General features: G+C 45.2%; 1 protein-coding gene and 1 pseudogene across 2 annotated transcripts in view; one reads left to right on the forward strand and one right to left on the reverse strand.

The window, feature by feature from the left end:
* The window catches only part of APOO (apolipoprotein O), a 236,529-nt gene that overhangs the window by 155,823 nt on the left and 65,090 nt on the right, over nt 1-15,616 (reverse strand). The gene's annotated exons all lie outside the window — the stretch shown is intronic.
* The window catches only part of LOC143982197 (uncharacterized protein CXorf58-like), a 38,201-nt pseudogene that overhangs the window by 9,997 nt on the left and 12,588 nt on the right, over nt 1-15,616 (forward strand). The window contains exons 4-6 of the transcript XR_013274415.1: nt 13,918-14,012; nt 14,102-14,213; nt 14,523-14,654. The product of XR_013274415.1 is annotated as an uncharacterized protein CXorf58-like (transcript). The remainder of the gene's footprint in view (nt 1-13,917; nt 14,013-14,101; nt 14,214-14,522; nt 14,655-15,616) is intronic.

Raw genomic sequence — 15,616 nt, forward strand, 5'->3', positions numbered from 1 at the left:
TTACTTTGTGAGAGCCCATTGCCAGAAACACTGATCCCTGAAAGCTGTGACGTGAAAATACCAAGCAAACCAGAAGAAAAGGTCAACCAAAACTAACCTTTACAGGAGTCAGAACAAGAGTCGGAACTCACATTGGAGTTCCCCAACAGATCCTGCTGAACTGCCTCAAATCAGAAGATCCACTCAGACTACAAAGCAGATACCACCCTACAAGCTGTCATACACTGCCAAAACACACAGCATACTTGAACCAACATCCTGGGAAGACATAGAAAAACTGCCAAAATGTGGAGAAAGGCAGCAGAAGAAGAATTAAAGTCACTTCAAGAAAATAAAACCTGGACACTCACAGAGCTCCCTCCTAACAGCAAAACTATAGGAAGTACGTGGACTTTTAAAATAAAGTCAGACACAGAAGGGAATATCCACGAATACAAAGCCAGACTAGTTGTTAAGGGTTACTCCCAGAAATTCAGTGAAGATTACAATGAAACATTTGCTTCCAACGTAAAGCACTCCACCATCAGATCGCTTCTTAGCGTTGTAGCCGGGAAGGGCATGCAAGTCAAACACCTAGACATTAAAACTGATTTCCTATATGGAGACATTAAGGAAGATCTCTACATGGAGCAACCACCAGGCTTTGAACAAGGAGACGACCTTGTGGGTAAAATTCAGAATAGCATCGACGGTTCTTAACCGCTTAAGGACTGCCTCGCGCCGATGTACGTCGGCAGAATGGCACGGCTGGGCACAAGCACGTACAGGTACGTTGCCCTTTAAGTGCCCGGCTGTGGGTTGTGAGTGCGCCACTGGCGGTCCTGAGCTTCGTGACCGTGGGACCCACGGACCCAAACGGGTCACAGAGCTGAAGAACGAGGAGAGGTAAGTGTAAGCAAACCTCTCCTCGTGCTTCCTACTGAGGCTGTCACTGATCGTCTGTTCCCTGTTATAGGGAAAGACGATCAGTGAAGTCAGATGCCAAGCCATGCCCACCTACAGTTAAAAAAACACACACACTTAACCCCTACACTGCCCCCTAGTGGTTAACCCCTTCACTGCCAGGGACATTTTTACAGTAATCAGTGCATTTTTAATTGCACTGATTGCTGTATTAATGCCAATGGTCCCAAAAATGTGTCAAAATTGTCCGACGTGTCCGCCATAATGTCGCAGTCACAATAAAAATCGCTGATTGCCGCCATTACTAGTTAAAAAAAATTATTAATAAAAATGCCATAAAACTATCCCCTATTTTGTAGACACTATAACTTTTACGCAAACCAATCAATACATGCTTATTGCAATTTTTTTTTTTACCAAAAATATGTAGAAGAATAAGTTTCGGACCCTAAAGGGTCGGGTCCCTGGCCTTCTGGCCTGGATTGATGTGGTCCTTGCTCTGGTCAGTTTTTTTGGGAGAGAACACTGCCTCCCCTTTCACACCGGGGGAGCTGTTAGTACTTCCCGAATGTAATTAGGTAGGAGTGATGGGAGTGACAGTGGAGCCTGATGGCAAAGGGCTCTCACCAAGCTTCCAGAACGTCAGGCCTTTCTGGCCGTGGTGGGGGCTATGCTGGTCCGGGCTGTTGGTCAGAGTTGCAACAAAAAGCCAGTGGTGAATGTGCTCCTGAAGTGGCAGTTCAGGGGTGCCGTATATTCACTGTGATTTATCACTTTAAGTTATGGCACCAAGGTCACTTCACCACAACACACATTTTTCTCAACTGCCTCCTTTTGCTAGGACCAGGGGAAATTTTTATTCCTGGCCGGAGGGCCAGCCATTGTTACACAATGGTCACTTTTCACTCTCTCCCACTTTCTTTTCCCCCCACACTTTCTTTTATTTATACTCCTTTGTCACTTTTTTGTATTCTTTTGTTTGGTGTATACACGTTTTGTCACTGTGTGATTAGTAGGGTGTAGGGCCTCGGGCCTGCCCTGAACATCTTGTGATGGGGTGGACATAGGCCTTCTGGCTTGGTTCGCCCTCTCTCAGGGGGTCTCCCTTCGGGGGAGCCCCACAGAGTACTTGGATGGGTATGTTTCGGCAGACCTTCCAGAGAAAGAGGTCCGTCTAGTTTCGGCCAGATGGACCAAGTGAAGTACCTCAGTCCCTGTCTGGGGCCTAACTCCCCAGGGGATCAGGGTAAGGTCCTTTCTAGTGGAGGACAGTGTTACACCCGTTACACGTTTTGTGTCACTCTTTATGTGTGTGAACTTTTTTTGGCACTGGGCGGAGTTTTTGGGTGTGTTTCACACGCCACTGGCTTTTAAAAAAACAACAGGTTGGATATGTGGATGCTGATTGGGCCGGTGACTGCACAGACTGCAAATCCACAAGTGGATTCATCTTCCAGTATGGGGGAGGAACCATAAGTTGGTCTAGTCAAAAGCAAGTAACTGTCGCTCTGTCTTCAACTGAAGCAGAGTACATTGTAGCAGCACACGCATGTCAAGAAGCAATATGGATTCGTCAACTTTATGTGCACATGGGGATAGACATGTCAAAACCAATTCCCATTTTTCAACGTCAAGTATCACCTACTGAGAGACAATCAAGAGCAAGGTGTTATTGACATTCAATACTGTCCGTCAGAGGAGATGACTGCTCATGCACTCACCATGCCTTTATTGAAGGAACATCATAACTATTTCCAGAAGAAGCTGAATGGGATGCGATTAAGCATCAATTTTTTGCTCCAAACTAAAATGAAAGAAAAAAACCTCCTTAGTAATATACACAGGGGCTGCAGTGTTAAGAGCAGTTGCAACACTTGCCTCTCTCGATGGCTCACTCTGACCAGCCATATTACTCTCACAGGAAGATGTTATCTTTACTGAGATGGTTATAGGCTTCTGTGTGACTGTTGAAGTCTTTCTATAGCCCCTTTTGAGGTGTTTTTACCCCCTTCTGACCATAGCCTGATGCACAAAGCAGAGGTACTACTAGAAGGAATGCATTCACTTGCTTGAGCAATAGTCCAACTCCGTTGCTGCTATTAATGCCCAGCCTGATGCAGCAGTAAATGTGTCAAAAGGAATGCCTGTGTCACCAAACCTTTAATATGCCAACTTTGCTCTTGTGTCCCTCCACAGCCTGCAACAGCAAAAAAGCCCAGCCCCCTGTTGCCTACGGCCCTTCTCCTCTTTTTTTTTTTAAAAGAGAGCTCTTTCCTGCACGAGTGCAGACTCTGATCCTATGGGATCCACAGGGAGAGAAGAAGGAATGGCGGGGGGGGGGGGGGGGTCTGGAAGCCGCCGAGTGGCGCGCCGTTTGCAACATTTTTATTTTAAATTTCTTATAACACTCTTTCCCCTGAGAAGAGGGGAAGAAAAAGCAGCACATGGGGCACCTGGTGGGGAGAGGGAATCCCCCCAGACTTACCAGAGGTCTTGCCGTTGGCCAGAGGAAGAGAAACCTGCTGCTTCCTGGACACAATGTGGGCTCTCTGGGAAGCATGAGACGGTAAGTGCTCAATACAGCCCCCAGTGGTGACACATAGGCATGACAACACTTACTAAATTTATATGAGACATTCATAACAAAATTGAAAAGAATTCTTAGAAAACTCCACTTGCCTTTCCCACCGCAGGGTTTTCTGTGGTAAACCAACAGACCCAATCTTCACCCTTCACGGTGGGTTCTGTTAAACCTTCAGGAGCTGGGGATCCTCGGGGAAACCCACTATCCTGGACCTGTAATAGCACCACTGCCAGTAAAAACTTTATGGCCTTAATACCAAAAGTACTGGACCCCAGGGTCCAGCTTTCTAAAGAGCCTTACAGGCAAGACCTTGTTTCTTCGGATACGAGGCCTGGGTACCATTCAATTCAGCCAAAAAGACACTTTTTTTTTTTTTTATCAGAAAAAGTTTTTATTAGAAAAAACATAATGGTACAAGACATCCATACAATGGCCTCACATAATGAGAACGCACACAATATGAAATCAGAGTAACAAACATAAACTTCCCAGAAACAGCAGATCAAGGAGGTGCAGTAAGTGAGAATAAGGGAGACCGGATAATAGACAGGATGTCAGCAAATCGGTCCTCGGCATAAGAAGCAAGAGGGAAGAAGGAGAATGCTATCGTGCAGTTACAGTATTCAAATTTTTCATTTTCTTATTCAAAAGAAACAAAATAATAAAAAGAAAAAAAATTTTTAACAGAAAAAGAAAGCAGAATAAACTAGGGGGAGGGAGAGATAGTCAGAGATCCCTGAGCCACAGAACACATAGAAATAGTACCGTACACAATACCCACAATTATTAGCATTCAATAGCATGCTTCAACAATTGTATACAACCAAACCAGACAGGTAAGACAGGACCCATGGTAAATGTCAAGGTCAAATCAGCCCTGCAGTAACCTATTCTGAATCAACTGGTGCGGTGCCAGACCTGGGACGTCCAGCCAGTCCTGCCACATATTATAAAACTTTTTGGGGGTATTCCTATGTTGGTATGCCAGCTTCTCACGTATCAACATCCCGTTAACCCGATCAATCCACTGTTGCCTGCTGGGTACCCTGGGCGTGATCCACATCTGGGCTATCAGTTTACGAGCCATATAAAGCAGCCTGAGAATCGCCGTGCAGACGGCCGGGGTGAGGGACTCTTCGTCCAGGGCCCCCAACAGGCATATCACGGGGCTTGTGGGAATCATGATTCGAAATACCTGATGAATAGTTTCCAGAATCGTAGTCCAATAACGAGTCAGTTTAGGGCATTTCCAGAACATATGGAGAAGGTCACCGTGGTCTCTTTTACATTTAGGGCACAGGGGGGAGTCCCGGAGTCCCCAAGCATATAATTTAGCTGGTGTCTTATAGGCTCTATGTAACAAATAAAGATGGGAAAGTCTCTGGGAGGCCGACACTGATACTCTGTGGGCAGACATAAGACAGAGATCCCAGGTCTCACCATCTAGCGGTCCTAGGTCTCCTTCCCATCTACGCCTGCACGGCAACATAGCCGAGTCTTGAAGCACCCCGGTAATAATGGCATACCCCTTGGAAATCATACCCTTCCTACTGGCCGTCATCATGATAGAGTGTATAATTGCATGGTCAACCAAGGCAAGTGGGGTAGCTCTGGACTGAGATTGTAGGGCGTGTCTCAGTTGAAGGTATTTAAAAAAATCAGTGCGTGGTAAAGCGAACTCCCTCTGTAGCTCCAGAAAAGACTTAAGAGTAGGGCCATTGTATAATTGAGTCAAGTATTCCAGACCTTTCACCTGCCAGCTGCGGAAACCCTTGAGTCTCAGCAGCTGATAATAAAAACCATTGTCCCAAATAGGGGTGAGAGAAAAAAAGCCCTGAATTTTCAATAGTCGCTTAACATATTTCCAGAGTGTGTTTAATAAGACCACAGTCGGAGCACCCTTAGGAAGATGAGGGAAGCCCGCCTCTAAGTTTGAGAACGCTACACGGTGGTGAGCCGTATGGCTCAGCAACTTGCGAACAGGGTCCAGTGAATCTTCCAGTCCCCAGCCACCAAGCTGCTGTAGTTGAGACGCCAAAAAATAGGCCCTGGCGTGTGGAACAGCCAGACCCCCGTCTTCTTTACCATACTGTAACGTTCGCAAACTAATCCTGGCAGCTTTTTTACGCCAAATTAATTCTCTGAATTGGGAGTCTATTTTGTCAAACCAGTACTTGGGTATCCACACCGGGGAGTTGTGGCAAACGTATAACAATTGGGGAGCCCAGACCATTTTTATAAGGTTAGCCCGCCCCACCACTGATAACGGTAATTTGCACCAAGCCTTGCATTTTTCCCTAAATTTAGTCAGCAGGGGGACCAGGTTTAATTGAACATAATGTGCTACCTCTCGGGAAACCTGCACCCCCAGATATCTAAAAGTGGACACCACTTGAATCATAGCTGCACAGTCAGGGAGGGCGGTCGGTATGGGGTCTAGGGGTAAAAGTACTGACTTATTCCAGTTAATAGAAAAGCCAGAAAGAGCACCAAAGTCCGTAATTAGGGTCATAACGGCCGTCAGGGAGCCCTGCGTGTCACCTAGGTATAACAAAGTGTCGTCTGCATAGAGCGATACTACATCCACACCCGTGTTGCGAATAAATCCTTTAATGCCAGCATCTCCCCTGATCCTAGCAGCAAGAGGCTCGAGAGCCAGAGCAAAGAGCAAGGGAGATAAGGGGCAACCCTGCCTGGTACCACGAAACAAGGGAAAGGGCTCCGACGTTGCAGAGTTAACCCTAATCCTAGCTACAGGGTTAGCATAAAGTAATCTGACCCATCCGATAAACCGTCTGCCTAGGCCCATCTTTTCCAAAACTTTCCACAGGTAAGGCCATTCGACACTGTCGAAGGCCTTAGCTGAATCCAGCGAAAGGATGGCTCGGTTACCAGGGTTTAATACAGGGATTTGAATATTTAGATACAGACGTCGTATGTTGTGTGCCGTGGATCTCATGGGTATAAAACCCGCCTGGTCATAGTGTACTAACTTTTGAATAACGTGAGACAATCTGGTCGCCATGACTCTAGCCAGCAACTTAACATCCGTTGTAAGTAGGGAGATAGGCCGGTAGGAGTCAGGGGACGTTGGCTCTTTACCTGGTTTCAATAACACAATTATAATGGCCTCATTCATGGAATCCGGAAGCGTGCCAGAGTCCAATGCATTATTAAAAACATTCAAAAGTGTCGGCAATAAGGTGGCCGCATATCGCTTATACACCTCAGAAGGAAGCCCATCTGCCCCCGGAGATTTATTGTTGTGGGTGTGTTCCAATGCTAGAGCAAGTTCGTCTATAGTCAATGGGGCATCCAGCTTACACGCATCTGAAGTAGACAGGCAAGGTAGGTCGCTCCTAGCCAGAAAAGCATCAATCTCTTCTGCGCCGGGATGAACCTTGGATGCATACAAATCAGCATAGAACGAGCGGAAGACTTGCAATATAGAGGGAGTATCCGTGTGGAGTTCCCCCTGTGCATCACACAGGGAGGAAACCATCGGAGCGGATCCCTGTGCTCTCGCCAGCACAGCCAGCATGTGCCCAGTAGATTCACCCTCCTCAAAGTGTGTTTGTTGCAGAAAAAATCTCTTATTTTCCGCCAACTGTAGAGTCAGCTGAGTAGCCATAGCCTGTGCACTCAGCCAAAGCTTTTTAGTATTATCTGAGGGGTGGTTGATATATCGGTCCTCTGTATCCCTAAGGGTTTTACAAACCTCCCGCTCCCAGGCCTTAGTATTTGTTTTAATAGAAGTAATAGCGGCAATAAATTGACCTCTCAGAAAGGCTTTCGCCGTATCCCAAACCGTGCCCAAGGGGGCGGAACCAATGTTGTCCCGTAAAAAAATCTGGAGGTTGTCACTAATGGGGTCGGGTGAGGGAAAAAGCGTCAGCCAGAAAGGGTTCAACTTCCATATTCTAGGGGTAGCCGCGGTAAACAGATTAAGCTCGACCCAAAAGGATGAATGATCAGAAACATGTCTGTCCCCATAACCAGAGTCAACGACAAAAGGGAGTAAGGCCACGTTACCCAACCCCAGGTCAATGCGCAATAGGCTTCCATAAGCAGTAGAGCAGCACGAGTAGCACCTGACCCGGGGGTGGGAAGTCCGCCAGACATCCTTCAATCCAAGTTCAGTCAACAGGTCTGCGAATGGGGTATCACCCGCAGGGCGGGAAGGCATGGGGGGCGGGGATCTTATCCCATCTATGATTAAGATAGTTGTTAAAGTCACCCAGTGCCAGCAGGGGGACCGTATGGTGTGGGGCCATAAACTTGGCCAAACAGCGGAGAACTTCAGCTGAGTACGGGGGTGGTACATAAATATTAGCTATAATACATGCCCAGTGACCAAGCCTGCCATGCAGAAATATATATCTTCCCCCAGGATCAATAACTGCCCGAGAACAGGTAAAGCGGGTATCCTGACGTATCAAGATACTCACCCCCCTAGCAAATGCAGAGAACGTAGAGTGAAACTGGGTAGGGTATGTTCTCGGGCTAAGACTAGGTATGTGACCCGGGGGGAAATGAGTCTCCTGCAGGCAGACAATACCCGATCCCATGGCCTTCAAATGCCGGAGGACAGCCAAGCGCTTCACAGGGCTGCTCAGTCCCCTGACATTCCAGGAAAGGCACTTAACGGTGGTCGACATTGCTCAGAAACATAAGAATGTGCACACTCAACATATGTGATATCAGCATCAAAATAAACAGGAAGGTAATAACAGACCAAAGCACCCCGGCATAGCCACACCAAGAGTCAGAGTATCTGGGCAGGACAAACACAAAGCCTCCCGTCATAGTTCCGGATCCAGATATGTAGGCATTGTCTGCGTAGCAAGGAGAAGGTTGTGGAAGCAGAGGGATTCTGTAAAAAAGGAAAAGGGGGGAAGAAAAGGGAAACAAAACAAAAAAGAGAAAAAAAAGAAAATCCAAAAAGCAGGGGGAGAAAGAAAAGAGGTCAGTTGCAGAGCCAAACAGGCCCTGAGTCTGCATAACAAGGGTGGGACGTGCCCCCACTATCATTATGGGGGGATGGGGGGGAAGGCCACGGAAACACCCAGGGAAAACATTCCCAGGTAACAAAAGGGGTTTCACCCAAACAAGCAGCATAGTCTGTCAGTAGGTAGAAGTAAACACTAAGTCCTGCTTGCTCCGCCGAATCTGGAAAAACGATAGTCCCCATCAGAAGAAGTCATTCGGATCCGGGATCAAACAGGAGGGCGTTGTTGCCTGGCTTCTCTAAGCGCCTTATCTTCGCGGTCCAGCCACTGCCTGGCCGCAGCAGGGCTATCAAAGAAATGGGTAGAGCCCAGGGCGGTGACCCGAAGACGGGCCGGGTACAGCATGCCGTATTGAACATTAAGATCCCTGAGCTTCTTTTTGACTTCAATAAACGTTGCCCGTTTCTTCTGTAGTTCTGCTGAGAAGTCAGGAAACAGCGATATTTTGGCATTATCAATCACCATCTTGTCAGAGAAGCCTCTGGCCTTGGAAAGTACCGCATCCCTGTCTTTGTAGTTGAGAAGTTTAAACAGGAAGAGACGTGGGTGGTTACCAGGAGGCAGCGGGCGGGATGGCACCCTATGGGCACGTTCCACAGCAAAGAGAGGAGAGAAGGACTCCCTGCCAAAAGTTGCAATCAACCAGTTCTCAATAAAGTCTACAGGATTTCTGCCCTCAGCTTTTTCCGGGATCCCCAGAGCGCGCACATTATTGCGTCTCATGCGATTCTCCATTTCGTCAAGTCGCATAGCATGTTGCTCAGTAAGATGGCAATTGAATCGCAAGTCTCTCTGCATGGGTGCCATGTCATCCTCCACTGTGCTCAGCCGGCCCTCCAGGGCTGAGGCCCTCTCCCTAAGCTTCTGCATATCATGACGGACAAAAGTAATCTCGGCTTTCACACCTTTAATGTCAGCAGAGAGAGCGGTTATAGAGTGGTTACATGAGGTAACCGCAGTAAATATGTCTCTTAATGTAGGTTCTGGTGTATCAGCAGCAGGGGAGTGAGCATGCAGCTCAGGGACACCGCCATCAGGGGTACTCACTGTGTTCCATGGCGCAGGGAATCCATCAGCATCCTCCAAGGGAAGGGTGTCATCAGCTTCAGGGGACCCTTGGGGGGTAGCCCCCGACGAGGGTGGACCAGCTAGGGCTTCTTTATAGGATTTCCCTCCATACAGGAGTTTCTGCGCTGCCTCCTTGTAACAGTCTTTCGCTGTCCTCCGCGCGCCGGCGCCATCTTGGTCAGGGGGATCCGGCTGGGCCCTGCTCAATTTGTGCCCCTTAGACATGTCCGGTGTCCTGCGGGGTCCGGAGGCAGAGCCCGGTCGTCTCCCGGTACCCGGTGGAGCAATTCTGTAACTTTTCGCCGCACTAGCGCGGGCTGGGGAGGATGTATGTGCGGATGATCGGCGGAGCTCCGGGAACACACGTCTGCCTACATGCGCTGCTTGGCCACGCCCCCCCAAAAAGACACTTTGAATGGATCCGGCTGCATGGCTAGCCCCAGCAAGGATTGCTCCAGTGGAGCTCAGCACAGCACATCTTCACTCTTGACCAACACCTTAGACCCTGGCAAAAAAACTGAGGAACTCCCAGCAGTGGGTGGGGTTATATAGGGAGTGCACTTTTTGTCTTAGGGCGTGCCAGTGTCCATCACCTAAAGGTGGCCTATAACCCACATAGTAACTACTATGGCTTTGTGTCCCGTGATGTACGATAAGAAATATCGTTTTTTATTCACAATTGTCGGTCTTTATTTATATATAGCACCAAAAAAAACAAAAACACACAGGTGATCAAGTACCACCAAAAGAAAGCTCTATTTGTGGGGAAAAAAAGGACATACTTTTTTTGGGTACAGCGCCGCACGCCCATGCAGTTGTCAGTTAAATTAAAGTGGTGCGGTATCGCAAAAAATGGCCTTGTCATGAATGGGGGTAAACCTTCTGGAGCTAAAGTGGTTAAACTTTATTTAAATCACAATAGGGATTCTAAAGTAAGGTTTTAGTTTCTAACAGCTTGCACCGCCTGATACCAAGTCTCTGCTGCCAGGCAAAATGAGGTAAGTAGCTACAATTTCAGTGTCTACGCTGTAAAATTATAAAATCAAATCCTTTGCAGTGCCTGCAGCTACAAAGGTAAATCACACCTTTTTATTACAATTTTACTGCTTGTGAAAAAAATGTCCCAGCACAGGTGCTCTTTAACCACTTCCCACCCGGCCAATGCATATATACAGCCGGGTGGGAGCCGTCTACTCCTGATAGGACGTTCAGGAACGTCCTTCAGGAGTAGCGGGATCGCGCGCGCGCGCGCCCGCGCATCGGCGCGATCCCGATGTGCTCGTGTCACCCGGACACGGCACATCTCAGATAGGCAGGAGGGCTCTGTGATTGGCCCTCCTGATCACATGACGGCCGTGTCCAATCACGGCCATCATGTGATGTAAACAAACAGCCGGTTGCTAGGCAATCGGCTCTCCTCTCCTCACACGGAAGTCACCGCTGAGGAGAGGAGAGCAGAACGCTGCAGCCGGCTGATGATCAGTGAGTATGGGCTGCTTTTTACAGCTTTTTACTCACTGATCATCAGTGTAGTGTAAACACACAACACACCACACAGTACAAACACAGTCCCCACATATGTCCCCAAAACACACATGTCCCCAAAACATACATGTCCCCAAATAATAAAAACACATGTCCCTAATAATAAAAACATGTCCCCCACATATGTCCCACTAAAATCACATGTCCCAATGATTATCTGCACACATATGTACGTGATCACCTGCACACATATGTACATGATCATTTGCGTACATATGTCCGTGATCACACAAACCAATTATTATACACTTAACAGAATTTTTTTTACCAAAAACATGTAGCAGAATACATTTTGGCTTAAATTTATGACAAAATTTGATTTTATTGGATTTCTTTTCAAATAGAAAAAAGAAAATATTGTTTTTTTTCCAAATTTCCGCTATTTTTGCGCTTATATCGCAAAAAAAAAAAACGGAGTCGTGAATAAATAACACCAAAATAAAGCTCTATTTGTGCGAACAAAATGATAACAATTTCATTTGGGTACAGTGTAGCATGACCGCGCAATTGTCACTGAAAGCGCTAGAGCGCGGAAAGCTGAAAATTGGGCTGGGAAGGAAGGGGGTGAAAGTGCCCTGTATTGTAGTGGTTAAAGGACTTCACCTTTAGTCTTCTAGTTCTTTAACAAATCCTCTATCCTCGTGAGTGTAGACAGCCTTGTTTATTACTTACTTTCCATCCTGATCGAGTGATCGCTCCTCCAACATCCTGGCCAGCTCCTCTTGATATTGCACTTGCGTAACACAGCCCCATTCATTCCTTATTAGTAATGGGCCGTACACACGGGCAGAATAACAGACTGCATCGGCTGGTTCAATAGAAACGAACCGACTTTCAGCCTATGTGTACAGCAGCTGGTCCAACGAAGGGGATTGACCGAAAAAATCTGCCGATTGGTAGCCGATGGCTGAGAGTGCTCACTGATGTGTTCTGGCGGGTGGGGGGGGGGGGGGGGTGGGGGGGCATCCCCCGGTCAGAACACAATAGCTCAGTGGGGAGATCGCTATACTTACATGGAATAGTTAGTACAGGATCTCCTCCCGAGCTATTCAGTTTTCACTCAGCCCGCTGTGTTGAACAAAAAATAAAACTGATAGTACCAGGCTTAAGCAGAATCCTAGGGACCGCTGTAAGCTGCCTTGCGTACAGATTACCCATAGAAAGGAATGGGGCTGGGGGCATTTATTAAAGGGCATTTTAAAATGGAACTAAACCCTTGTATCATTAACAGCCAAGATAGCTGCCATGTTAACTTCTGTCTGATTTGTAGTTGCCATATTGTTGCACATGTAATCAGCTATGACACCAGCCATTTGATGGCTTGACAGCTTGGTTGAGTGCAAACATAAGCACACTAGTAACTGTAACATTACACTTGAAGTATTCTTTTATTGAGTGGCTAGCATGAATATTACTTTGTTAGATAAATGACTTTTTTGTTTGGCAAGTTCTGCTTGAATGTATATTTATAGATTATGGTTACTTTTGTAAATATTACCCTATTTTTCCTCTTTACTTTCTTTCAATTAAAATTGAGAGCAAATTGTGGGAATTTCTTTGAAGCACACAGCAGCACAAAAGGAAATAAAGTGACAGGGAAATACGGTTTATTCACGTTGCATAATCTAACATACAACTTAATGGGTATATAACCTCCAAAAGCATTTGATCATTTACAACATAAGTTACATCGGTTACATAGTAGTCCACAATCATTGAGACAGTTGTAGAACAGGATACATATTATAAACATAGGTAAGTTAAACACAATGCTAAATGTATTGAAAGTTTGGGAGAAGAGGGGAGAAAAAAAAACAAAACATAATTCATAATTATGTATCTATAAATCATAATTTATAAGCATGAATAAAACCGTAGAGAATATGAATTGGTCCATGGTAGAATGATAGTAAAGTGTAAGGCTTGACGCGTTTTGCGGCCTTGTCACCACTCATTAGAAGCATAAACTATGGAAAATATCTAAAAACAAAAAATATTAGTTCTAAAGGGTCTCAAAAGATAATTGATTTTAGTTGAGGTAGGAGTAAGAAAACCTAGAAAACAAAACAAATAAATAGTAAAAATTGTATATGAAGCTTTGTTACCGGGCTGCATAATAAACTTACATCTGCATCTGCGCAGCGTCAGTGCAGCATCGAAAGTCGCCAAAAAATTTCAGGGTCTCATTACCAGGCACTACGGTCACCAAAGGGGGGGTAACAACCAGCATAGACATAGCATTCGTGGGCCATGTGTGTGAGTGGACATCCCTTGTGAAGGGTAAAAGCAGTGAGCCTGATGGATAACCTTCAAACCAAGGTTAAATGCATGAGAAAAGAAAGTGACTAATGTTAAATGTAAATAGATTATAAAGGTGAAGTAGTAAGGGGTGTAAAAAATGAAAACAAAAACAAAAAAAATTAAAAATAGAAAATTAAAACAAAAACTGAAACACAGAGGGTGATGTTGAATAAATCCCTATGAGTTACAAATAGAAAGAATGATTGATGTGAATGGAAGTGATCCAGAATGGGATGGAGGCAGTTACCCCTTTGGTTCCTGCCTCATTTAAAGTCCCAAAATTATTTTCCTTTCTTTCAATTAGTAAATCTGTCTCAGTAAATAAACTATTTTACACCTTTTATTTTTGAACATGTATATTCCTTGATAATTTCCTTACAATAAAACACTCTGTAGTGCTACAACTATGAAATGGAAACATGAGCTGTTGGTGGGCTTGAAGGTAGGTTTGAGAAACACGATTGTATATTAGGAATAACAGAGTTTTTTCTTGAAAACATTTTGCAGGAAAAATGTCCTGCATATGGAATCCTGAAGAAGGTCAGTCCACTGGAAGCAGAACTGCTGAAGGATCCAGGAATGCAGTGTAAAGTAAGATTCAGGTAAAGGTTGGTCTGAGACATTTAGCAGTACACTTGAGGGACACATTTTATGATCAGAATGTATTGCTAATTCACATTTTCTTTTACAGATTTGCAGGCTATGAGTTCCCACCATTCATTGTCTTTAAGATTTTTCACCGCTCAGGCAATCATAACAGCCGATACATCAGTGGAAAACGAGTGATTAGTGCTTCAAGTGAGGTGATCTATATATGAAGTGTAATCAGTACAATGAATATACAGTTTATATACTGTATGTGAATATTTTAGTACTACTATATAATATTTTTCCTTAATAAGGGCACAGGCAGCTACAAAAACTAAATTTCTTGTGGAGTAAGGAACATTTAGAATCTGTGTCAAAATGCTATTGCTGTCTGTGCCCCCATATGAAGTATTTTCCCTCATTTCCTACCCAAGTGACAGGTGTCAGACAGAACGGGAAGAGAAGAAAAAACAGGAAGTACTGCATCAGTATTTCAATCAATTGCTCTGATTAATGTTTTGTAGGCTGCAGCGGATGCATGTAAGCTGATGGGGCATCGAACATACTATGACCAAGTGATTTATGATCAGCTTGAACATCAGACATACAAAGTAACAGATGCTGTGGATGTGGCCACTTTTAAGGATTACATGCAAGTAAGCAAAAAAATAAGTCACGGTGTCTATAATTACGGTACTTTATTTAAAGATTATCTGAAACATTTTAAAGTATAAATCCATCGTTGAGCCCCGGTTCACACTGACAGCTGGAATGAAATCGTACAAGTTCAGTGAACTCGAAATTGCAGAAACTACTTTTAGGAATCAGTGTGACGCCGCACCGACTCAAACGCATCAATGTGAACCAGGGCTGAAGCCCATAAAGACAGTAATGAAATATCACCTATGCTGATCAGTTTAGATGTATGCTTGCTCCAGTTTAGCACCTAAGTTTTCAAGTTCCACCTATGTTTTCAAGTCCAGCATGGGAGACTGGGCAGGGCTGATACGGGACGTTAGAAATTCACTGGATTTCTAGCAGGAGCAACAGGTATTTTAACTGTTCCTGCTGTATTTATAAAGAAACAAAACATGAATTGTATTGTGCATGAATTGCAAAGATGTACTGAATGCTTTTTTTTTCCAAGACATACACTTTAACCACTTGCCTTCTGGGCACTTTCACCCCTTTCCTGCCCAGACCAATTTTCAGCTTTCAGCACTGCCACAGTTTGAATGACAATTGCGTGGTCATGCAACACTGTACTCATATACAATTTCTATAATTTCTTGTTGTACCCATCATTCTTGTTAACTCACCAGATTTTTTTTTTTTGGGGGGGGGGGGGGGGCTGGGGATAGTGTGGAGATGGATTGGAACACCTGTCTGTTTTTTTTTGTTTTGTTTTTTGCTGTCTGTGCCCCAGTTATGGAGATTCATCCTCTCTATTGTTTACCTTTATCATCAAAAGTGTAGGTAAAAGAAAATCACAAATTTTGAGTTGACATCAGAACACTAATAGAGGGGAACTATTCCAATGGGGACGCTAGTTCTGGTGACTCTGGTGACACACCGGGATTCCCTCACTTTGAAGAGATTTCCTCTAACTTCCTGTTTG

Source organism: Lithobates pipiens, unplaced genomic scaffold (assembly GCF_037356315.1).
Source record: "Lithobates pipiens isolate NorthernLeopardFrog02 unplaced genomic scaffold, aLitPip1_a1.2 Scaffold_16, whole genome shotgun sequence".
NCBI lineage: Eukaryota > Metazoa > Chordata > Amphibia > Anura > Ranidae > Lithobates > Lithobates pipiens.